Here is a 25,174-nt window from a genome sequence, read left to right on the forward strand (position 1 = left end):
ATAAAGTTTGTTGCCTTCTGTCCGTGTGTTCCACTTTACTTTTGACTCATCTGCCAACTCTCCTGAGCCCCCTGAGCAACAACATCAAAATGCTAAATACATGTTAATGCATCAATTATGATAATCTAATAACACTGACAATGGTACATTTGCATAATAAGCACTTAGTTATCTTTGATCACTTGAGTACATCTTACTGATGATACTTCTGCATCTTCCTGAATTGCAGGCCTTTACTTGCAGTAGAATATTTTATACTGTGGCAACGCAACTTTTACTCATGTAAAGGATCAGAATACTTGTTCCACCGCTGGACAGCACATGATAGTCGTATCAGCTGTAAATGATCCAGCTAAGCCTAATGGTGTGCATGGACGACCCGCTTTTAAGTGTGTGTTAGGTTTCCTAGAAAGTGCAAAACTATCCGTTATAGTCATGCTTATAGCTAAACTGCTATACTACACCTCTCCCTCACTAAAGCTGAAACACTCCTCCTACTGCTCCTGGCAGGAACTGAGGTGTTTCTTCGGTGAATGACAGTAACAGGTTGCTTTGGCCTTGTGTCATGAGGTCCTTCTTCATTAACAGCCTCTGTGCTGAGTATTGTGGTTGGAATATGACACCCCCCTCTTAACTACATTGTTTCTATCCTCTCATGTTATAAAACACACCTGTGCTTGGTTACAGTTTCCAGCTTGCATGCTCACGGAAGGCATCTCCACATTGCATTCAGCATACAGCATACAGCATACAGCATATCTCAACCTTTACCGTGTGGATTGGTACAGCATTTTGTGTAGACATTCATGATTTTGACAAGAGAAATCCTATAGTCAAGAAATAAGATTTTAGTATCTGGTATCTGTCTGGTTTCCATTTGTAGTCCAAGCAGCACTGACCAATCATATTTGACTGGGCTTGGTTGCATGCAGGTAAATAGTCCATGTGGAGAGAAAAAGAGGCAGAACACATTGGACAAAATGCAATCTTGGGACCAATTGGCTATAGTCTGACCACAGTTTAACTTTTTAAAAGTCATCTGCATTCATATGAGGGTATGTTGATGGAGATTAGCCTCTAATTCCATTAACGCATCTCAGGTTGCTGATGGGACTGTAAACAATGACCAGCGTGTGGAGAGGAAGCCTTGACTTGGATACCTGTTACCTTGTTATCCGCTGGCTACACTGGAAGCCCTGAAACTTTGGCCATTTCCCCCCCGAGGGTAAATCTTCATCAGACAATAGCTGATTGGTGATTTGTTCACTTGCCCAGTCAGGCAAGTGAGTGAGAAACCTACTTTCCCAAAGTCAATTTTTACTTGCCCCTGTACAAATTGTTGAATTGATTAGCAGCTATCAAATAGCAACAAGACTAAAGTTAATTGCCATGTTTAATCTACGGCTACAACCTCTATAAAATGCCAGTTCCAAGTCCAAGATGATGTCTTTAAAGGTTTTGTTTTGTCAGTCCAAAAACCAAATATATTCAGTTTAATATGATAAAAGCAGAAAATCTCCACATTTAAGAGGAAAAATCCACAATTTTGCAATTTCTGCATGAAACATTGCAGAGGAATTACTGATATACTCTAATTTAATAGTTTAATTTGTTTTTATCACTTGTCAGGAAAGTGGGTTGCTAAATTTACTAGCCTGTCATGGCTAGTTTACTTGCCCTGGGCGAGCAGGAAATGCTTAGTGTGGAGATCTGCCCTTGACTTTTTGTTTGTGGTTTAGTGAAATATCTAAAATGTGTCATTCCCATTACACCCAAATAATCCTGTGCAGGATTAGCTGTGTAATTTGCGCCGTGTAAGTGAAATGATAACGGGCCGGGGAGCAGTTGGAGATCCCCCTGTGGGGAAGTTAAAAAGATTGCATTTGCTGTAGGGATGGATTCCAGTTGCCAGCTCCATTCTGGGTCTGGTTCCAAGTTGGTAATATAACCAGATACATTAAACTCTGCAGCCAATGAATCCAATATTGATTCTTAATTCACAGTGTCTCTTAGATAGTCTCGTTTGCCTCATTGTCACACTACAGGCATCTGTAAAGACACGTGCTAACTCAGAGACACAGCTGTTAAAAGGTTTGACTTACTGAACATGGCTGACCACCTTAACTTTAATGTTCCAAAGTTGGACACACTATTTGTGGCAGGGTAGCTTTGTTTAAATATTTACACTATCCATCACGTTGCAGCAAGAACTTGTGCTCTATGAGAAGGCGGAGAGCTCGGCCTCAGCTTTCTGCAGGTGTTACTGGCTGCAGGTAACATTAAATGCATCACACAACCAGAAAAACGGGCAAAATAAATGAGTTGATAGTTGCTAAATGGTGAAGCAGAAGCTGTAGTATTATTTCCACTGTGTTGTGTTTACTTATGCAGCTGCTGCACAGCCCCCCCAGTGAGGAGAGAACATGATTTTCCCTTGCAGCAAAAGGAAAAATGAGTCAGAGCAGGGTTAATGAATGTCACAGAGCAGTGACTAAATATGTGCTGAAAGTCCTAGATGCTTTCAGAACAAGAAAATCTTCATGGATTAGGTCTGATTTTGAGTGAATTTAAAAAATTATATGTTTTAAAATAACATCTCTTCAGTCCCCACCAAACAAAATACCTATAAATAAGACTTTACAAGAGATTGGAAAGGATTTGGAGCTGGATTCATGCTCAATAAAATGCCATCGAACCCCATCTCTAATTGGTTACTGTGTGGTTTTGTTGCTCCCATGACCCCGACCGGGACGAGCAACTTGAAATGGACAGATCGATGAATTGACACCTGAGTGGATTCATGGCTGGACGGATGCACCACCTGCATGTTCAATATTGAATTCACACAAAACTTGAACCTGTGGATGTAACCAGTCTGAAATTGGCAGCCTAAAACATCTGTTAGCTGTCAGAGGACGCATCAGACTCGCAGGGACGTGTCACTTCTGAAACAGCTGAGGGGAAAATGAGCAGTGTGGATCTGAAACTCATGGAGACGTTACGCACCGCTGCGCTTTGCAGACGCAGGCCAGCACTAAGAACATCACACTGCTGGTATCTGGCATCAAAGTCAGGTATTCAGCAATTCAGTCAAGTGAAACATCCTGACTTATTTTACACTATGGGCCACCTAGTATGAGGCTTTTTTAATATTACATAAAACAAAGCATTTCAAAGAAGAAATGGAAAATACAGAACTGTTAATTGATATTTTCCCCAACTTCATTTTACTTTAATTTTAATTTATTTACAACCCATATTTTACAAATCTATGTAGGCACTGAAACTGAGTACATGGACATCCAAACATTATAGCCATATTGGATTGGGTGTTCTGCAATTCCTGTTCAGCCTCCACTCTTGTGCTCTGCGTTCAGGCTTGTCAACAGATGTAGAACCTAGCCACAGGGATTTGGTCCCATTAGTGCAGTCCAACACTGATGCTGGGCGATAAGGTCTGGCTCAGAGTCTCTGTCTCATCTAAAAGGTGCTGGCTCAGACATTTTTCTGCAGCAAATTGGGAAACCCATTTTGTTCAGACTGTAGATGATATTTGTTTCTGTCCACACTGTTATTTGCAAGCCATCGGATCTGATCTGCGTATTCAGACAACACTGACGGCCAACCTATCTGCCTGAGTTTCTGATGTAGGCATCAGTGACTACACACAGTGGTGAGGCAGCTTTCAGTGGTATCAGTGGTGATGCAGAGATCCATCATCACGCCCTCCAAACAATCGCACTGTCAAATCCCAGTGCAGTTGCTGAATTTGTCTGGTGCGACAGAGCAGGCTGGCGCCATCATTGTGTTCCATTGCAAGTGACACAAAACACACTTTAAAATCAGATTAGAGCGACCAGGCTGTCACATTTCAAATTAAGGCTGCAACTAACAATTATTTTCATTATCTATTAACCTGTCCAAGATGATGTCTTTAAGTGTCTTGTTTTGTCCACTGGCCAATGATATTGAATACTGAAACCAGAGAATTTCAACATTTTCACTTGAAAAAAAAAGACTCAAAATCATGTACTACCAGAATAGTTGGCGATTAATTTAATAGTTGTATACTAATTGATTAATTGTTGTAGCTCACATCTAAATGTGACCAAGTCAAGTCAATTTCATTTTTATAGCACCATATCATAACACAGTTATCTCAGGGCACTTTTCACACACAGCAGGTCTAGAACGTACTCTTTATAATATTATTTACTGAGACTTAATAGTTCTCACCCAGAGCAAGCACTAAAGCGGCTGCGATGAGGAAAAACATCATTTGAACAAGCAGAAACCTTGACCCGATCAAGACTTCTTGGGGTCTTTTTGCTGTTCGTACATTCTAAAAATCAATCCGGACATGTCAAAGTCTGAAGAAGGCAATTATGGAGCCAGTGTTTTGCATTTGGGTATTTCCATGCTGATACACAGTAGGACCAAAGACATATTGTTGCCACAAAGGTGGAAGCACACTATGGTCTTAAATATTGTATGCTGTAGTATTAAGATTTACTTACAGCAACACATCAACATTTCACTAAGAGCTGCTGCAGAGGGACTATTAATCCAGCACCTTTTACCAGCAGAGACATCATGCTGGCTTCCATGCCTGCAGAAGTCTACTACATCAACGTGCCATCACACTCATTCACACTGACACAATAGTGAATAGGAAACATATATAGGCCAACATTGTTTGTTCATTAATATGAAGCCATCACTGCCTGCAATTACTATATTACATCCTTAGGCAGGGGGCAGATTATCTACAGATGATCCTGAGCCAAGACCCTCACTGCTCCAACTGATCCGCTGAATCTATACAAGCACAGAAACACAGAGAGAGAGGCCAGGCTGGAGTGTGATCTGTGTAACACCAGGCCATATAAATTCAACTAACAGCTATGGGGGGGAACTCTGCATCAATTCTTCACTACAAGCAGGAAATGTCTGTCACCATGGATACTGATAGATGCTGTGCTCATTCTGTTGAGTTACTGCATATTATGCATTGCAAACTGTAAACGCGTAAGCACACACAAAACAGTCAGCTTGCGCAAAAAGTGAATGGCTCAATCTTCTTAAATTCATTGCTGTGTGCAGGTAAGTAAGACAAGTCAAACACATTTATCAAATGAAAAGACGGTGTAAAAAAGTGTGGGTAAGTTTGTGCATGAACAGGATACATGTTTACAAAGGAAATACAAGTTTATTTTTCACTTGTACTCCATGCTAGCTGGTTTAGGATGGCCCCTAATTTGGTGAATGTGGGTCCAGATTTGGATTGGTCTGAAATCCCACTTTTTGTATTTTTTTGGTGCATTTCTTCACTGGTGGACCCTGATAAATCCACTTTGATGTCCAAAGAAAGCTGTAGATCCCATTGTTCCATCTCATTTGGGGAGTTTTTTGGTTGTTTTTTTCCATTTGACAACTTGTCACCATTCGCTTCAATTGTTTAGGAGATTCTGCAACGCTGTTTTCCAGCCGTGTTTTGTGGACTAAAGAACTAAAACCAGCCTCCAGTCAGCATGAAAGTGAGTAGATAGTGACTGAATTTTCATTTTTGGGTAAACTGTCCCTTCAACATTGACAACACAGTGCAAAATCTGGATCCTCAGAGAGTGAGTGAACTAACTGTGCAACATGAACCTGACAGCACATCGCCAGTGACTTATGCACTGAAACAACGGCAGAAACGTAGCAGAGAATGATGGAAGCGGAAAACAAATGCGCCCTTTCAAAATAAAACCTCAAAATAAAAGTCTTCACAACATAAAATATTTTGTTTCTTTCAGGGGGGGATGGGCCGCTGTGTTGCACAGCTGCATGCAACCAAAGCTCAGTCAAACTTGATTATTCAGTACATCTCTGACTACAAACAGACTAGAAACCAGAATGCTTCTGCTACCAAAATCTTGTGTCTTGGCTACAGATTTTGCATTCATCTGCAGATATCGATTTATAGAAATGCAATGTCACCGGACACCTGACAGTTCGCCACCATTTGGATTTTATCTCCTGCAACTGCCTTAAATCAGTGTCACTGCTTTCATAAGTCATTTTCATTATAATGTATTAATCACAATATTAAAAAAAGGCACAAGAAAAAAACTGCAGCTTTCAGTGAACGAGATCCTGTTAATGTAACAAATAAGAGTGCAAGCATTCAGTGCAGTCAAGTGCACAGACGATGGGAAGCCAGATCCACTCATTGCTTCATGGCAGCATGTGGATTCCCTGCTACATCTGGCTCTCCTCTGTTGCCAGGATGGGAACGCCCCGCCAAGACAGGAAAACCCCGCCGCGGATGCAATTACACCATATCGATTCTGGTTGAAGGACAGCCTCTTTAATCACTAATACCCCCCCCTCTGCCTCCGCCGCCCGTGCAGCTCTCATATACCAACACACACATGCACACACATAAACAAAGGGTGATAAACTGCATTGTTTTCCTATCTATAATTTATCCTGCACTGCTGCAGTGACCCCATCGCCCCACAGGGATCATTTAAGATTTATCTTATCTTCCAGTTGTCATACAGTAATGGAAAAGGTAGGCAGTAACACAGTGGGCAGGCCCGGGCTAATGCAACCATCTCCAGAGGAGTAGTTACTGATGACATTAGCTTGAAGTATGACAAGAGCCACAGAGGCCATAAAAGACCAATCAGCCATAAAGCCTACTTATGTGCTCTGCCTACTCACGGCCATCAGCCATGTTAACTTGGCCACGTTCAGGGCTTACCCACTGTGTGAATGCATTTCCATTTCACTGAGACAAAGCAAAGCTATCAGCTTGCCCGGGCTCAAGACGACACTGAAGACGATACACCAGAGGAGAGGCTGGAAAAAACACCTCATCCTCCTCCCATCCACACTGTCTGGGCCGCACGAGCCTTTGTTTCACCGCTCTTGAATGGCGTTTTGCGTGTGTGCGTGCTAAATATAGCCGGTGCCTCCTCAAACACAGCAGCTTTTTGTGTTGATGCCTTGGTCACTGGCTGCTGACAGAGATTTGAAGTGGAGATGTGCTGATGAACTGACACAATAATGACTTGCAGTTTCGCAGAAGAAGGTCTGATTGAGGGGTGTGCTGACAAGTCAGCACGGTAACATTTCAGTAAAAGTCATATCTGGTCCATCTCTGATCCATCTCTGACTATGTCTATGTGCAAAGAGAGGCTTACATGACAGACATGGGCATCCACTAACTTCATTTCACAGCAAGTTGAAAATGAGGCTTGTCAAGTGGTACTGATGGATTTTTTTTCAGTGGAACAGAGTGTCTTATATCATACAGTTGTTGTATTGGCAGACTGTTGCCTATTTTGCCCCACAGCAGACACAGACAACACCAGCATTCATTTGGAGTCACATTTCTGGCTATGCAATAAATGTAAATCCAGCATTCACCCTCCTTTTAGCTCGAATTTTGGTCTCCAGCACTTCCTGAAGGAAATATTTGGCTTTTTAGCTACTAAATGTTCCACTGTTTAGGGGTGCAACAGATCACAAAACACACAGTTAGGATCATATCACAGTTTTGAGTCACGGGTCAGATCGCTTTTCAGATTAACAAAAAAGAAAAAACCAAAATGGGATTATTACACTGACTGTAGTCTGATTCAATGTCACGCCGACGGCACTCTCTGACTGGTTAGAAGTCACAAGTAATAGCCAGTTAACACAGACACACTGTCACAGACAGGCAGACACAGACTGCACCAGAGAGCTGAGTGGAGCTGTATGTCAGAGTCAAGACAGCAGACATCATTACAATAAAATCACAGTAAAGTTACAATAAACATCAAAATCTTATCATTTATTTCTATGACAACAAGCCTGCCCAGTTTCCCAGTTCAAATGCCCAAAGTCATGGTCAGGATTTCAGTCAGTGGAGGTGAAAGTGATGGCTTTAAAACCAGTTGATCTTCCTTTTTTTTAAGACTCCAGTGCCACAAAGGGCACTTCAGAGTAAAACACAGCACGCAACTATCTTATCTTCTCACCGCATCAAGATTTTGGGTATTATTACTTTAAAAAGTAACAGTGACAGTAAAACTGTATTTCACTCTATTCTGGTTGAATTTGGTGTGTGGATCACATGCAGGACAAACCCTGGGGGAGTGATTCGTATGGACCACACACAGTTTGGTGCAGGTAGTGTAAGCCTACAGTTTATTAAAACTTTCACTGCTGGACAGCAATGATGAGAGCAGTGAGAGTGAACCACAAGAATAAAGTTGCAGCCCAAAAAACAAAAACAATTGGCTAAAAGATGCTGAGAGTCAGGTGGGTTTCTAAACACAGTAAGTACTGTGTAGCCTAAATGACACTAACGCTAACTCATTCCACACCTTCCTATACCAATGCCAGCATCAGAAATGCCTCCAATACAGCCTAAAATGCTGGATCGGGTATTGGTGAGCACTCAAGTCTGAGCATCAATCCAATATTATGCAATTTATTAATCCTGATAGAGAAACCTACTAATTCCTGGTTTATCCCCTGTGCCATTTTTTAAAACCTGAGCCAGAACATGCAACAATGATAACAAACACACATCCCAAAAGAGTTAGTAGTATACAGCTGTTAAAAAAAAATCATCTTTTTATACAGCAGTATCAGATTGCTAGCCTGCTCAATATCGGCCGATACAAAAAATTCTCGTATCAGACTTGGAGCAATGACCGCTCACTTTTTCAGCGGCTGCAGTTCCAGAATTGAATTTCTTATTAATTCACTTCACCAACATTTGAGAAAATCTTTATACAAAGGCAATTCAGGGGCAGCACGGTGGTGCAGTGGTTAGCACTGCCGCCTCACAGCAAGAAGGTCCTGAGTTCGATCCCCTGGCTGGTTGGGTCAGGGCCTTTCTGTGCAGTTTGCGTGTTCTCCCCGTGCCTGCGTGGGTTCTCTCCGGGTTCTCCATTCTTCCTCCCACAGTCCAAAGACATGCATGCTAGGTTAATTGGTGACTCTAAATTGCCCATAGGTGTGAATGTGAGTTTGTGCAATGAACTGGCGACTTGTCCAGGGTGAACCCCGCCTCTCGCCCAATGTCAGCTGGGATAGACTCCAGCAGCCCGCAACCCTTACGGAATAAGCGGTTACAGAAAATGAATGAATGAAAGACAATTCACATTAGCTACACAACTAGTTGGCCTGTCCATCCACGGGGCAGTAAACATTTCCATGGTAACAGCAAGCTCCACCAACCAGAGATGTCGCTGCACTTCTCCATGACATTGCAAATAAAACATATTTTTCTTAAAACAAGGCTGATATAATACAGACTTGTGGTTTATATAGGGACATATACCATTGTTTGACAGTCTCCTAGCTTGTGGTGAGTCTACCTTGAGTGTTTACGAAATTATGACTAATAATCTAAATCCTCAATTCATAATATGAGTGGGATCTTCTCAGTGTTTAGCTCTATAGTGAGGTATGGTATGAGAACATCTCTGGAATTAAATCACTGTTGGATCATTGAGGAGCATCTGAAACCCACTCCCTCTCACACCTTTCCCACATTTGAAAATTTTATTGTAACTTTTCAAAACTGACCGTCCGACACGCACAGCCAGGAGTGAAAATGAAAGGCAGGGTTTGAACTTCTCTCTCAAAACTCTCTTCTTTTAGTCTTCACACACCTACTCTCTTGTGAATCTTCATGTGGAACCGGTCTTTGAATGAAGACTGTCTGAAAGTGTGCTCTGTTATGCGTCCATTTGAACAATGATGACAGGTCTTTCACTCCCGCCTTCAGCCATGGCCATTCGGACCATCTATCTATGTAACACTTTTGCCTTTAGAAATGGTCAATATGTACTTGTTTCCATACCACACCATCTGAAACCAATAACCACAACCGATTGTGATGAGAATTCCGTCTCAACACAGATACACATGAATCTGATTTAAGTTTTAATATATTTTAGGAGTTATTTTGTGATGAAATATTGTAATTTCCTTTTTGGCACAGACCAACCTAGTTTCCCATATCCTTGAGTTCTGTTGGCTTCCTGTCAAAACCAATGTGACTTTTCACTGCAACTCATTCTCATTAAGTGCACCAGCAAAATAAAATATGTAAATGCGTTTGCTGCTCTGGCTCTTTATCATTTTGAACACCAGCCTTAAGATATTGTGGATGAGAGTCTTAATTAACATATGTGGCAGAATGAAACATCCCAACAGCCAACTGATGCCCCAGATAGTGGCTCTTCATTACAGAATCAAGTACCTACATCCCTGCAGAAAACAGAACACATCCCTGAAATGATAGGGCTATATGATATTTTCAACCAAACATCACTGAAGTAGCGTAAAATATGCAGCATGCTGACCAGCTTTGACAGGGAAAAAATACAGTGGCAAGACAGGAACTCTCAAGAATGAACTGCATCCCACCATATAGGTACTTTCTTAAATCCTTGAAATGGCAAATTATTTTAGGCCTCTCTATTTCTGAAGAAACTCTGAAACTTGGGCATAATGCTGCCATTTTTGTCACTATAGCCAGAAGATTCAAATTTGGAGGAAACAGCTATCAATCAAGCAAACAATACACAAAAACTAAATATAGCCTAGTCCTATTTGAGCCTCTACTTCATAGAACAATAATTTACAAAATGGCCACTAAACACATTTATTAGGAGATGAAATTATCTTTCATTTTCTAATGGAAATAAGGTATTGACTCCACACAAGGCGGAGACATTTTTCATTGATTTTCATAGAACTAGCATTCAATGGCAGTTCAGGGAACCGCATCTCAAGGCACGTGCATTAGCTTTAGCATTCAGTCATAGTGCTTGCAGCTTCATTTGAAAGTGTTAATTTTGTACTGTAAGCAGTAAAGATGGCAGGGTTGGTCTTCCCAACTATTTGGGTGACTGTATGTTAACCAAATTGGCATAAGATCATGTCCACAATGAAACACTGCTGATGGGCATTGACATCCTAGTCACCGCTGCCTCCCACTGTCCTTCTGATGGCAACCTCGAACTATCTCACTCAGCTGGAAAAACTCTGGCTCCCATCATCAGATTAACGCTCACATTCCTTCCAGGCAAGGATCTGACATAGATCTCCGAGCCGAGTTTAAAAGCGCCTTTGTCTCCACACCACATGTCCGTAACTTGGTTGTGAAGCTTGAAACAAAGTTAGCCAGATAGCTAAGCTAAGAAAGCAATAGCACGAATAAACCGCTACTATGGTATGGTATATTTTAAGGTTTTCTTTCATAAAAGAACTACCATTCTCCTGACAATTCAATCATCAAACATCAACAGCATTTCCTGCCTCGTTCAGCTGCTTTTGATGCCCTACAAACTGTTCCCATGTGTGTCTGTACAGTATCTCTAGCTTCACAGTTCAGACTCAGTGACCAGTGCCAGCCATCCTCGTCTCCTAGAGTGAAGGAGGTTTCTGAGGTCCAGCAGACTTTTTGGAGGAGGAAATGTTCTGGCCAGTCTGTGACTCAGCCAGGCCTTCTAGCTCCTGATTAGCACAGCCGGCCATTGCCTTTGATTAGGATTCTGGAGAAGAGAAAGCGGCGACATATAAATGACTAAATTGGCTGGCTTCCCAGCAGTTATGGCTTCAGGAGAGCGCACAGTCACTCAGGAGAATGGCTGTGACGTGGCCAGCTCCTTACCTCAGCCTCCACCCCACCAACTTCTGTCCTTACCAGCCCTGGCAGCATCCATCCTCGTTCATCTTCAAAAACGCTGTCATATAAGGCTGTGAAACCTGAGCCAGGAGCACAGCATTATAAAGCTTTTCACTCTCTTACAATGCAAAAAGTGCTAGTGGCAATTTTCTAATTCTTTCTCAAAGACAAGTGCTGCTCAGGGGATTAAAGCTGATAAAGTATAATTTGATGCTGTGTTTCTTCCAAAGTTGCAATTTAAGACTTCTCTAACGGTAGGACATAATTCCAGCATCACTGCTTTTCTTTAACAGAGAAGTCAATTGCTATTTGTTATTTCATATTTATTATATTATGGCGGTACAGGTAGAGAAAAACACTGACATGGGATTTGATTTGTAACCCAATCAGCCAAACCATTCATGTTAAACTTGCATTTATCATCAGATTATTAGCAACACATGCAACTGTACAATGCATTTCATATTTATACACATATGTACACTTCTATATGATAAAAGGTGCAGTTTAGTGAGTTAGTATTGCAGTTCTATAAGGTTGGGGCAGTCACAGGAGACAATAATCTCGAATAAAATCAAAGCAGCAGAATCCAAGAACCAGACTTTTAGTCCCAATATCAGTAGTGTAGTACTGGTGTCTTTTCTGCAAGACCATTCCTGTTCCATGCAAATTCCACGCTCCCAGTTTGTAACACAATATTTCTGTTGGAAAATGTGTATTCTCTGAGTTGAAAGAGTCCTGGTGACATCATTGGAAGGGGTTGATTTTGTCAGACTAGAAGAAGCTCCTGCAGATGCATGGCTTTTACATTAAACATTAAGCTGCTGTTTTCACAGACTGAGTAGCACTTCCCATGACGAGCATCAGCTACTATTTTTGCAGCCACAGTGCAAAATGATGGAGATCCCCTTTAAATGCATGCTTTGATTGATTTAAATCCAATGCCAAAGATCAAATCATATAAACAAAACAAGACAACAAGAGTCTACAGCCAGGTTAGCAATTCTGTGAGATGCACAAATGAATCCAAGTAGTATTGGAGACATTCAAATTTTGACAGAGGAATTGGGCCAGCCAACCAAGTTTAAGGTCAATCCATCCGAAAGTTAGTTTGCATTTCAAAAAATAATTGACTAGTAAAAAAAAGCAAAAATGTCAGCCTCATGGGGGTTCCAAATGAAAGGTCACTCTCAGAACCATGGATGTCTATTAAATTTCATGACAATCCATCAAAAAGTTGACATATTTCAGTCAGTGCCATCCACTAACTCATTAAAACACACTGAAAAATCTCAACATGAGACTGGAGTCAATGTGTTGAGTCAGCGTCCATGTGAAATCAGTATAACAATACGGCATTAACTGGATGTGGATTTCTGGTCTAATTGGGCATTCAGCGCTGACTCATTAGCACAAGAGCCACTAAAGCAAACACCTTCATTTTGTGGGCACTTAATATGAATCACACAGTGTACCATTGACTCCACTCTGAGGAAATGCGTCTGAATAGAAGCATTGTGTCTGCTGTCAGAGGCCTGACGCTCTCTGTCCTGACCTCTCCCTTCCAGGAGCCAGCACTGAAGCTCTGGGTTTATGTCATGCTGAAATACTCCATTTAGTAGTAACCTCCACAAAAGATGAGCAAACCATGCCTTGGAGGGTACGCTACATTGAGGACAAGATAAAAACAAGTAGATGGTATGAATACTGAGGATTGTAACCTTTGATTTCAACTATATTCTGCTTGTATACAGCCTCACAAAGCCAGCCAACGTCTTAGAGCTCAGTTTTCATCTGGAAAAACATCCACTAGAATTGACAGAGCCTGATGGTCTGAAACCTGAGCAATCAGTCGTCTGTGGGTATGTCTAGATCAATGGCTCCTAGTCTCTTTGAATAACCTGCGACGAGGGGTCATGAGAGGACCAACAGATAATGCTCAGTGCTGCAAAGCAGAGATATTCTGATACCATTTGTTCCTTCCTGATACCAATTCTGATACCTGAACTTGGCCTATCGAGGACTCTGATTTGCACATAGACTTGCATACTTGCTGATACATGATCTGGCGTTTTAGGATGTATCAGAGGTATGTTTCAGTACTGGTATATCAGAACAACCCTACTGCACAGTCCACCTGATCCCTCCCAAACCATTAGAAAGTTCTGCCTTCAGGGCAGGGACTTTCCTGACACTTTAAATTTGCTATTGCAGAACATCTAAATTTAGTGTCTGATTCTTCCAATCTTCCAGTTCCTGATATAGTTGCTGGGTTCCTGAAAACAATCTTACAGTGCAAATCAGCTGCTTGTCATTTTAGGGTCCAGAGTCTTGTGTTCAGTGTCACAAGTCAAAAAGGTCAGAGATCATTGGTTTGATCAGAGAAAAGGCTTGATTCCTTTCAAAACTCCCCCTGAACTCCCCCCTATTAAAAAGGGTGCTTGAGATGTTAAATTAGACAAAATTCTTCAGCCCATTAGCCAATTGGGTATCAGGGTATCAGTACTCAATACCAGTACCAAGTAGTAAAGAACTGCTCCAGTCAATAAATACCTGTGTTCAATCCTTTTGGTACCCAAATCTAGAAAAAAAAAAAACTAGCCAATCACCACAAGCAAAAGGAAGAATCTTCAAAAGAGGTATCAAATGGAATAGTATTCTCCATATCAGTATCACTTTAAGGGTAATGGTATTGGTCCTGGTATCATAATATTTTAAAGGATACCCAGCCCTACTGTGTTCAGAAAGTCAATGAAAGCCTACTATGTTTCAAAGAAAGTGCTTATTCGATTGTCAGAAAGCATCTTAATCCCCGTTTCTGAAGGTGGAATGTAACTTTCCAGACTATTCAACAATCTCACCCCAGCTTTAAACAGATATCAGTCATGTGTACAGAGGTGTGACAGTAGGCAGTGTCTCATCTTCTCTTTCAAGCAACAACCCTTTCACCACCGCAACACCATGAATGTTTTTCAGGAGAGACTGTCCGGCACTTGCAACTGCTGTGATTCATCGCACCAAACCTCCAAAAATACACAAAAGAGACAGAGTTCTTGGAGAAATCACGGCAAGATCAGGGAGACAATGGGAAGCAGCCAGGAGACGACTATGACGGAGGAGTTTTGCCAGTCAGAAAAGGCATAAACACTTATGCTTTTTCAACACTTTGTGCAACCTAGTTTGTTTGAAGCATAGAGAACACTTGAGGCTAAGAGCTGTCACTTCATTCTATCTTCCATCCATTGTAAAATTGACTTGAAATAACATCTGTCATGTGCTTAGTCTTACAAGGCCAAATATAATGCCAATGCCAAAATTGTTAGCTGGCGTTACAAGGCTACCGATTTGATAGCAACCTAAAAATGAGATAATATACCTACTGCATAAAAAGAAAGTAAATGGCCCAAACACAGAGGAAGACAGATTTTGCTTGTACTCATATATTGACAAAAGCTTTAAGTGTAAAGCTCTGCCAAAAAAGAGCCTTTGTTGCTTCTCAGTTAAGAGGACACTTCTCCAGGACTGACTGGCCGTTAGCATGCACCCTCACCAACACTGGTGTGATTCACCAAGTTAAGCCTACAAAAGTACGCAAAAGAAAGATTTGTTTTAGAGAAATGATGGAGAGTTCAGGGAGACAGCCAGGAGACAGGGGTTTTGCCATTTGGAACACTAGCCTTTACTAGACTTTATACAACCTGTTTATTTGAAAAATAGTGAACTCTTGAGGCTAAGAGCTGTCACTTATCTATTGTACTTGAAATAATCTGTACCACACGGATGCTTACTGAGCCTTGCAAGGCCACAATGAAAGATGCAAACTTTGTTAGCAGGCGTTGCAAGGCTACAAATTTGAGACAGCGCTGAAACAAGATAAAACACCTACGAAATAAAAGAAAGTAAATACATTAAACACAAAGGACAACAGTATTTGGTTACACTAATTTCTTGTATATACTGACGAAAGCTTTGGGTTTGAAGCTCTGCTAAACAAGAGCCTATGTTGCTTCTCAGTTAAGAGGACATTACTCCAGGACTTTCAAGGATGGACTGGTCATTAGTATGTACCCTCACAGCCACTGGTGTGATTCATCGCATCAAGCCTACAAAGAGATCAGGAAGACAGTGGTAAGAAGACAGGAGACCACTATGACAGAAGGGTTTTGCCATTTGAAACAGATATAAGCACTTTTGCCTTTACAACACCATACAACATAATTTGTTTGAAGCATAGTGAACCCTTGAGGCTAAGAGCTGTCAGTTATCTATTATAAAACCTACTAGAATAACATCTGTCCCACAGGAATGCTCGCAAAGCTTTGCAAGGCCACAATAAAAGATGCAAACATTGTTAGCAGGCGTTGCAAGGCTACATATTTGATAGCAACCTCAAGACAAGATAATCCACCTAACATACCTTCTAAACAAAAAAAAAGCTGTCTAAACACACAGGAAGACATGCTTTGGTTGCACTTGTTTCTTGTATATACTGGCGAAAGCTTTGTGTTTGAAGCTTGGCCAAAAATGAGCCTTTATTGCTTCTCAGTTAAGAGGGCACCACTCCAGGACTCTCCAGGTTGGACTGGCCATCAGTATGCACCCTCACCATGACTGCTGTGATTCACTGTATCAAACCTACAACGATACGCAAAAGAGTTCTTGGAGAAATTATGGTGACAGCTAGGAGACAACTATGACGGAAGGGTTTTGCCATTCAAAACAGATATAAACACTTTTGCCTTTACGACACCATACAACCTAGTTTGCTTTAAGCATAGTGAGCCTTTGAGGCTCAGAGCTGTCACTTAACTGTTGTAAAACCTACTAAAATAACATCTCTCCCACAGGAATCCTTACAGAGCTTTGCAAGGCCACAATGAACGATGCAAACATTGTTAGCTGACATCGCAGGGCTAAAAATTTGATAGCAACCTTAAAACAAAGTAATCTATCAAACATTCCTGCTAAATAAAAGAAAATAAGCGGTCTAAACACAGAGGAAGACATGCTTTGGTTACACTTATTTCTTGCATATACTGGCAAAAGCTTTGGGCTTGAAGCTCTGCCAAAAAAGAGCCTTCATTGCTTCTCAGTTAAGAGGGCATTACTCCAGGACTTTGCAGGATGGACTGGCTGTTTGTATGCACCCTCACTGCCACTGGTGTGATTCATCGCACCAAACCTACAAGGATACCCAAGAGTTCTTGGAGAAATTATGGTCGCAGCTATGAGATGACTATGATGGAAGGGTTTTGCCACTCGGAACAGGTATAAACACTTTTGCCTTTTCTAGACTTTACACAGCCTTGTTTGTTTGAAGCATAGTGAACCCTTGAGGCTAAAAGCTGTCACTTATCTATTGTAAAACCTACTTGAAATAACATCTGTCCCACACGGATGCTTACTGAGCCCTGCAAGGCCACAATGAGAGATGCAAACATGGTGAGCAGCTGATGCAAGGCTACAAATTTGATAGCCAAATATACCTACTAAATAAAGGAAAATAAGGTCTAAACCCAGACAGAGACAGGCTTTGTTTGCACTCGTTTCTTGCATATACTGATGAAAGCTTTAGATTTGAAGCTCTGCCAAATAGAGCCTTTGTTGCTTCTCAGTTAAGAGGACACTACTCTCAATTTGGCCCTGTATCCTGACAACACTTATCCTCTCTCAAACATGACACCCTGATACTCCACTCCTCCAGTTTCAGCCCTCCTTCTTCTTCGTTCTCTCTTTCCTAACAGCCTGGCCTGCTGTCTTCCCAAGGAGCTGCATATGGCCCTGCAGAAAGCCTCGCTACGTGTCCACGAGACGCCGCCACAGATGGTAAATGGCCTGTCCCTGTCTCTCTCTTCCTTGTTCCTCCCCACGGTGCCCACATTCCATCCCTCTGGGGTGGAAAAAGACGAGCGTGCTGCACACATTTGCCTGAAGTGGGACGACATATTGTGGAGTGAGCAGAAAAATGCTGCAGCGGAGCATCCCGTCCATTAGACCGGTAAACATCAGCACCCATTTTCACCACCACAACGGAAATGCTACCTATTAGCACGGAGGGGATTGGTGGTAGTGGTTGTGGTTGAAGAGGAAGGGGGGAGTGTCACCGGGGAGGTTGGGGGGTCTGACAGTGCTGACGTTGATTCAGGCATCAGGCAGACTTTGTTGCAAAAACTGCAGATAAACCTGAGCAGAAACACACACGCACACACGCACACACACACACACACACACACACACACACACACACACACACTGCCTTCTCCCTTTTCCCGCTACTTCCTTCCCCATCCCCAGAGTCTCTCGTCACATCCTCACCGTTGAGACTCAGGTGGGCCGTCCACTTTCAAGCTGTCATGCTAGCATGAGAGCTCATCATCACTCCCCCCCAGCCCCCCTTAAAAGAAACCTCACACATGCACGTATCTACAATCCATATCTAAATGCACATATGCCAACATGCCTGCACATCTGCACATCGCCTCGTACAGTATTACGTGTGTGTGTGCTACGTCTGGGGAATACTATTCACGCTCAGCCACACACACACACACACACACACATTAACAGAAGCGATGTATTCCGAAACAAGGGAAGAAGGGGGTGGGGGGGTGATGACAATGGATGCAGGACGAAATAAGCGCCAATCTCAGTCTCCTTCTTACCTTCCAGGAGGAAACAGCTCACCTGGATGCCTCTGAAGAGCAGACAGAACGCATTCAGGCCAATCTCTCTCCCTGTAAACCAGCTCAAAACATCTCCCTCCCTCCTTCTTCTCTCTCTCTCTCTCTCTCTCTCCCTCTCTCTCTCTTTTCCCTCTCTTCCGCTCCCTTCGCAAGCTGGAAATGATGAGATTGTACTATGAGCGGAGGGGGGAGTGAAATCTGAGGCGGCGGAGGGTATTAGGAGGCTGCGTTGTTTCTGGCCAGAAGCCCTGAGAGACTGTGAGCTCGTGGCTCATGAGGGACAGGAGGGGGGAGGGAGGGGAGGTGAAGGAGGGGGGGTTGGTTAGGAGTGGGTGCGATGCAGCAGATGGGAGGAAAAAAAGCCTGCCGGCGAGGACATCCTGAAACCCAAGAGGACCCCCACTCAGCTGAGATGGTACAGCCCAGAGGAGTTTAAGGAAGCAAACGGTGTCTGCAGCAGCAGCAGCAGCTAGCAGCTGAGGCTACAGTGATGCAGCCACAACATGAAGGAGTGAGAATCTGAGCCGAGCCAAGCTAAGAGAAGATGAGCTTTTTATCTGCCTCACTGGACTGCAGCACCTCACATGAAATGTGAAACCTGACTGGATGGCCAGCCTAAAGCACTGAGTGTTGCTTTAATATGCTTAGATAGCATTAACAAAAATACAGCAAGAGATCTTCATCATCCTCATGCAGTATCCTGACTTTGGAGTTAGAAAATATGGCAGAAGAGAGGAGTAACTACTCTGCAGCACCTCATGTTACATTTCACTCATTCATATAATTTTGCTATTTGAGAATTTATGGTATATTATTTTAGAGAAAATGTGTAATATGAATTGTAGCTCACAGAAAAGTCTAAAAATATATTATACTACTTAAATGCCATATAGCCCAGCCCTAAGGTATTGGCAGAATATGGAATAAACTGAACACAATGTTCATAAGTAAGTTTTCCTTAGTGTATTATGCTCAGTGCCACGTGAAGCTGACTTCCATGCTGAATCTTCCTTATAAACCTCTGCATTGTACAAAGCAAGCACACTAGAGACTTCCACCAGTGAAGCAGCTAACTTCTAGTTCAGCTCTTTGGGAATCTGAATGGAAATGGGTTAATTGTGCAGCTCTTGTAGACTTTCCTTTTGTTGAACCAAAATAATCTAATTCTGATGGTGAAATAAGTAACAGTTCGGCCACTATGTCAGATTTGCTTTAAAGCATGGCACACTTCCTGAGGGCCTGAGGCGCGAGTCCTCTTTCACAAAGTACGCCATGTTGAACCTCCATATTTCTAGAGTAGCCCAGAACGGACAAACCAAACACCCAGTTCAAGATACATGTTAAGGTTGAAAGGGGAGGGTGACGCAAGATGAAGAGAAGATATATATATATGTGTATATATAGATGGTGTTTTAACAGCATTATTTTATTTTATTCTGGATATAACGAATTAGACCTTCTTCCAAATGCATTATTTTCCAATTAAGACCAGTGGGATATATCAATATTATACAGGTTGTTTTGAACATGTATACACTCAATGAGGGTTTTTAACCGCAGATTGTCATTGGGAAAGGCAATATATCAATATTATATAAATCTCACGATATGAGACCAGATATTGTCTTAGATTTTGAAAATCGTTATATCATGATTTGGCAGCATTTTGTCGGACAATATTTAACATTATCAATAAATACATTTTGCTGAATTTTAGCTGTTTTCTGGTTGTATTATCACTGTTCATATCACTGTCTATATTAACATTTATTTAATCAACAGAGAAATTAGTCACTATTAGGGTTGTCACGATACCAGAATTTCAGTAGTCGATACCAATACCTGTGAATTTTCACGATTCTCGATACTAATTTGATACCACGATTAAAAAAAAAAAAAAAAAAAAAACACAAACGCAGAAACTCTGCTATTGCCCTATTCAGCTTTTTTTTGACTCAGTTGAATTCGAGTCATATTTTCTGTGCCTTTCAAAAGCTTCAGTGATTTTTGGCTGTGTTGGTGTGTGACTTCTCCTGGTCTGGCTCACACTGATACTGTAAAGAAAAAAAAAATTTAGTTTAAATAATACAAGAGACTGTCAGACAGTATCTCATCATCACACCTTACGTATAATGACGCAGACCGTATCGTTACATTACGTTAAACGTCATCTACATGAGGGAACGACTGAGCGAGCGAATCCTGCACGGCTGTGCTTCAGCTGACTCTCATGCCAAAATGACGGAACGTAGCAGGCATATTCGGGTTAACGTATAACGTGACAGTGACAACAGTGATGTAAACGGAAACTCACTCACTTTGAACTCTCTAAACAAGTCGGGGTGCCTGTCTTTGAGGTGTTTGGCCAGGTTTGATGTGCTTCCTCCTTTCGTTTGAAAACTTCTCACTGTTTGCATGTCGGCTTGTTTGAGTCTAGAATTGCTCTGTATTCATCCGCCTTGAATGCAAAATATTTCCACACGCGACTCTTAGTACCTGTCTTGTCGACGAGCCGACGCGTTGTACCACTCTCACTTGCTGAAGCCATTTTTTTCTAAGACGGCAGGTTTTATTCTTTAGCGCCACTGACTGCTCCGTGATGCTCACACGTGTATAATGCCCCTATCAGTTCCGCCAAGAATCGACACGGCTCGCCGAGGGGGAAGTAGTATATTCGGTTCTGACGGTACCAGAAAAAAGCAAGTATCTAATTATTTTTTTCGTGTTGGTATCGGAAGTATCGGTTCTTGTGACAACCCTAGTCACTATAAAAATCCCTAATGGTGATGTGAAACTAGATATTGTCTCAAATTTTGGCTTTCTTGTATATATATAACATTTATATATATAATCTTGATATGGCATAAGTGTTGTCTCTTCCTGGTTTTAAAGGCAGCACTACAGTAAAGTGATGTCATTTTCTGAACTTACCAGACTGTTCAAGCAGTTTTCCCTGACAATTAAACATACATTTTAATTTAGACCAATCAAATCACAGCCTGCTCTGCTTGCAGGTTAATGTCCATGTTTGTGCTGAATGTGGTCACATGTTACTCCAGTTGAGTGGCTATATACCTGTTCATTCTGTCACAGCGTACATTCAACCTTACTTTTATTTTGTATATCAAAACAGTGCGCTGATTTTACAACCTGTCATCTGTCCCACTTTGATGGTAACTAGGGATGTCCCAATACAACTTTTTCACTTCCGATATGATACCAATATTGCAGCCTTGAGTATTGGCCGATATCGATATCGATACGATACGATACGATATCAGCACGAATCATACATACTTTATTACTTATTTTGTAGTGTGGAATGTTAGAAAAGACTTGATCAAGTGATGTTACTCAAACAGAGAACAATAGTCAGCAACCAGAGTCACCTATGGATAGAAGTGCTGGAGCGGAAAATGGACTGCTTATCGGAGTGCTTAGATCAGAGATTTTAGATGCAGTCCGATAAAATCCGATACTCATTTTTTGGCTGATATCGGACCGATATCCGATATCAATATCGGATCGGGACACCCCTAATAGTAACAATGCCCTGGGCAGGGCCACTGGGGCTGCAGCCCCAACTAGTGGTGGGTGGCTGTACAACATCTTAGAGGAAACACTTAACTGGAATTGTACATGAATAAAATATTGATAAATAGTTTAACCGACAAGAATTTCTGCGAGGATAGCAACATTTAATCATAGTGTTGACTAATCACACACATCCCTAGTATGCACGACTGCATGTAAGCAATTTCTTCTGAACAGGTAGGTGTTCGTCCTGCTAGGCACTAGGCCTGCCGCACCTCCACCGGTGCCCACTTGTTAGCTGCAGGGTCATCAGCTGGGGACCACCGCTCATAGATGTTTCGCCCCTCAGCCCAGAACATCTCCTGGTGGCGGGGCAGTGAACAGGGACGTCTCCCTGACACCCCCTGCAGCTAACCTTCCTCAGGAGATGCTCGCTCCCCATGTTTTGTCGCGCCTTCTCAGCCAAAGCCAAAAGCTTGCTTTCTCGGCCTCCTCTGATACTTCCCTGGTTGCCTTGTGTAATTTGGCTCCCTGTAGCCCCAGGTCTCGTAGTAGGCGAGTTACTGAGTTGCCAACAAAGCCTCTCGCACCCACTTCCACTGGATAGATTTTTGCTTTCCATCCGCTCTCTCTGCACTCCATGACGAGGTCAGTGTACTTTGCCCTCTTCTTTTCATGGGCTGCTTCCAACCCCTCTTCCCAGGGCACTGTTAGCTCCACCAGCAGAACAGATTTCTCCTCAGAGGTCCATAGCACCATGTCTGGCCGCAGTGTGGTATCACAAATTTCCCTGGGAAAATGGAGCTGCTTGCCCAGGTCCACCAACATCTTCCACTCTGACCCTGGCATCAGGAGCTTGGCAGCTGGTCTCCTGTTGGTCTTGGTTCCTGCCTCCCCTTGCCTGAGGAAGTGGACCTGTGGCTTGCTCCCTGCTGGACTCTGTTTGTTTGCCTCTTGTCTTCTTTCCTCCACCACCTCTGCCAGTTTCCTGAGCACTTGGTCATGTCGCCATCTGAACCGACCCTGTGACAGTGCGGTTTTACATCCCGATAGACTGTGCTGAAGGGAGGCATTGATGGTCCCACAGAGGTCGCAGGATTGCTCTGTCCCAAACCACTGATGGAGATTGCGAGGGCATGGTAGGGTGTCGTAGGTTGCCCTGATGATGAAACTGAGTCGAGCCTGTGGCAGTTTCCACATGTCTGCCCAACTGATCGCTCGACTCGCGACACCCTCCCACGTTGTCCAGCGCCCCTGCTGCCCTTGTCCCACAGCCTGCACTCGGTACTCTTCCTGCTGCATTCTGGTGATCTCGGCTGCAACCAGGTCCTTCCTCTCTTTTTTATTCGCTCTGGACCATGGGGTGAGTGGTTGACCCCATCCGAGGCCTGCCCGTCCTGTCTGGACCCTACCTACTACTTCCTGGTGCTGCAGTCTGCTCACCGCCTTCTGCACCTCGTTCTCAGCCCTCCATCTCCTTCCAGTCACCACATGGACCTGTGACTCACTTATCGCCTTGTCAGAGGAATCCCTTAGGTCCATCACCAGCCTTGCCTTCTCCTGCCTGTACCCCAGGGTGATAGATTTCAGGGGCAGATGGAGTGAATTCCATCCGTAGAGGCCTGCTGCTGAAAAACACTGTGGTAGTCCTAGCCACTTGCGGATGAAGGAGTTTGCCTTGGCGTCCATCCTGCTTACAGTTGATGAGGCGACTTCACAGAGCTTCAGAGGCCACATTATCCTTGGGTACAGAGTGAAGTTGTAACACCACAATAATATTAGCGGAATGTTCATTTTCATTAACCATGTAACCAGCTTAGTATAAACATTGTGTCTTTATCATAATAAAGCATTAATTTAATAAATATTTTGTACATGTTTACATGCAATAAATATCACAGTGTACTAAGCTGTTTTCATGGTTAATTAATATGAGTATTCCAGTAATATTTCTCTTTACATTCAGCGATGTATACACTGATTAAAGTAATGATGGACATCCTGTGGGATATATTATATTCAAATCACAGGCAAAAACCTGTTGATACCAAGTCTTTTATAATATTTCAAAGTAGGCGTGTTTCTCCTGTGGGCTTTTCTTTTGTGCATGCATCTCTACCCCAGCCTCACAAACTGTTGGCTGGTTGGTTCATTTACAAGGCACAGAGCTGACAGTGAGCAGACAAGAGGTTGTGTGCTGCTAACAGGGGTCAAACAACCAACTAAGACGGTGTTATTGTCCAAATAATGCTCACAAAACCAGAAAACATGTCTGAATCAGAAAATGCAACTGTGCATTCAGAACACGGCAGAATCCAAGAGGGATAACATTGCTGTCCAATGAAAAACACTTATCTCCAAAACGTCAACTTTTCAGGAGCGGAAAAAAAGCCATATTTTCAATAGTGGAAAATTAGCATGCACGTAAACTAGAGATGCAACGATTTATCAGTTGTTAATCGATTACTAAATTATCCACCAACTATTTTGATGATTGATTAAAGGGATAGTCCAACCAAAAATAAAAATTCAGTCATTATGTACTCACCCTCATGCCAATTGAAGGTCAGGTTTATTTTATTAGTCCACAAAACACTGCTTGAGTTTCACAGGAAAACAGTGTTGCAGAATCTCCCAAACAGTGGGAGTGAATGGTGACCAGTTTTCAAACATAAAACAACTGGAAAAAACATAAAATGCCTCCATACTGCTCATCTGGCATAATCCAGGTCACCTAAAGTCCTGACATGCTTTTTACACACCGTCTCTCACACACACACACACACACACACACACACACACACACACACACAGTTCAGACTGTGCACGTGAACGTGGCTCCAAGCTAAGGATCTACAGTAAAGATTTGGGATTAAAACATGGTGTAAATAACTTTTTTTAGTCAACTTCGCATTTTGGGGCTTTGGGAGACTTGGATCACACCAGACGAGTAGCATGGAGGCATTTAATGTTTTTATTCTGTTGGTTTTTTTTATGTTTGAAAACTGGTCACCGTTCACTTCCATTGTTTGGGAGATTCTGCAACGCCATTTTCCTGTGAAACTCCAGCAGAGTTTTATGGACTAAAAAGCTAAACCCAACCTTCAGTCAGCATGAGAGTGAGTAGATAGTGACTGAATTTTCATATTTGATTGAACAATCCCTTTAATTGATTTTAGTAATTTGATTTCAGCTTCTTAAATGTGAATGTTTTTTGGTTTCTTTACTCCTCTGACAGTAAACTGAATATCTTTGGGTTGTGAGTAAAACA

At 42.4% G+C, this 25,174-nt stretch overlaps 1 protein-coding gene across 3 annotated transcripts in view; it reads right to left on the minus strand.

Annotated features, from left to right (window-relative positions):
• The window catches only part of cdk14 (cyclin dependent kinase 14), a 314,716-nt gene that overhangs the window by 219,331 nt on the left and 70,211 nt on the right, over positions 1 to 25,174 (minus strand). Inside the window, exon 1 of one of the 3 annotated variants that reach the window (XM_084725971.1) lies at positions 18,349 to 18,499. The exons of 1 other annotated variant lie outside the window; for it this stretch is intronic. The gene's annotated coding sequence lies outside the window, so the exon portion shown is untranslated. Of the gene's footprint in view, positions 1 to 18,348; positions 18,500 to 25,174 lie in introns of those variants that run through there. One more of the 3 variants, XM_084725972.1, reaches the window with a different exon arrangement.

This window comes from Lutjanus erythropterus, chromosome 9 (genome assembly GCF_056507025.1).
Source record: "Lutjanus erythropterus isolate fLutEry1 chromosome 9, fLutEry1.hap2, whole genome shotgun sequence".
NCBI classification, from domain to species: Eukaryota; Metazoa; Chordata; class Actinopteri; order Lutjaniformes; family Lutjanidae; genus Lutjanus; species Lutjanus erythropterus.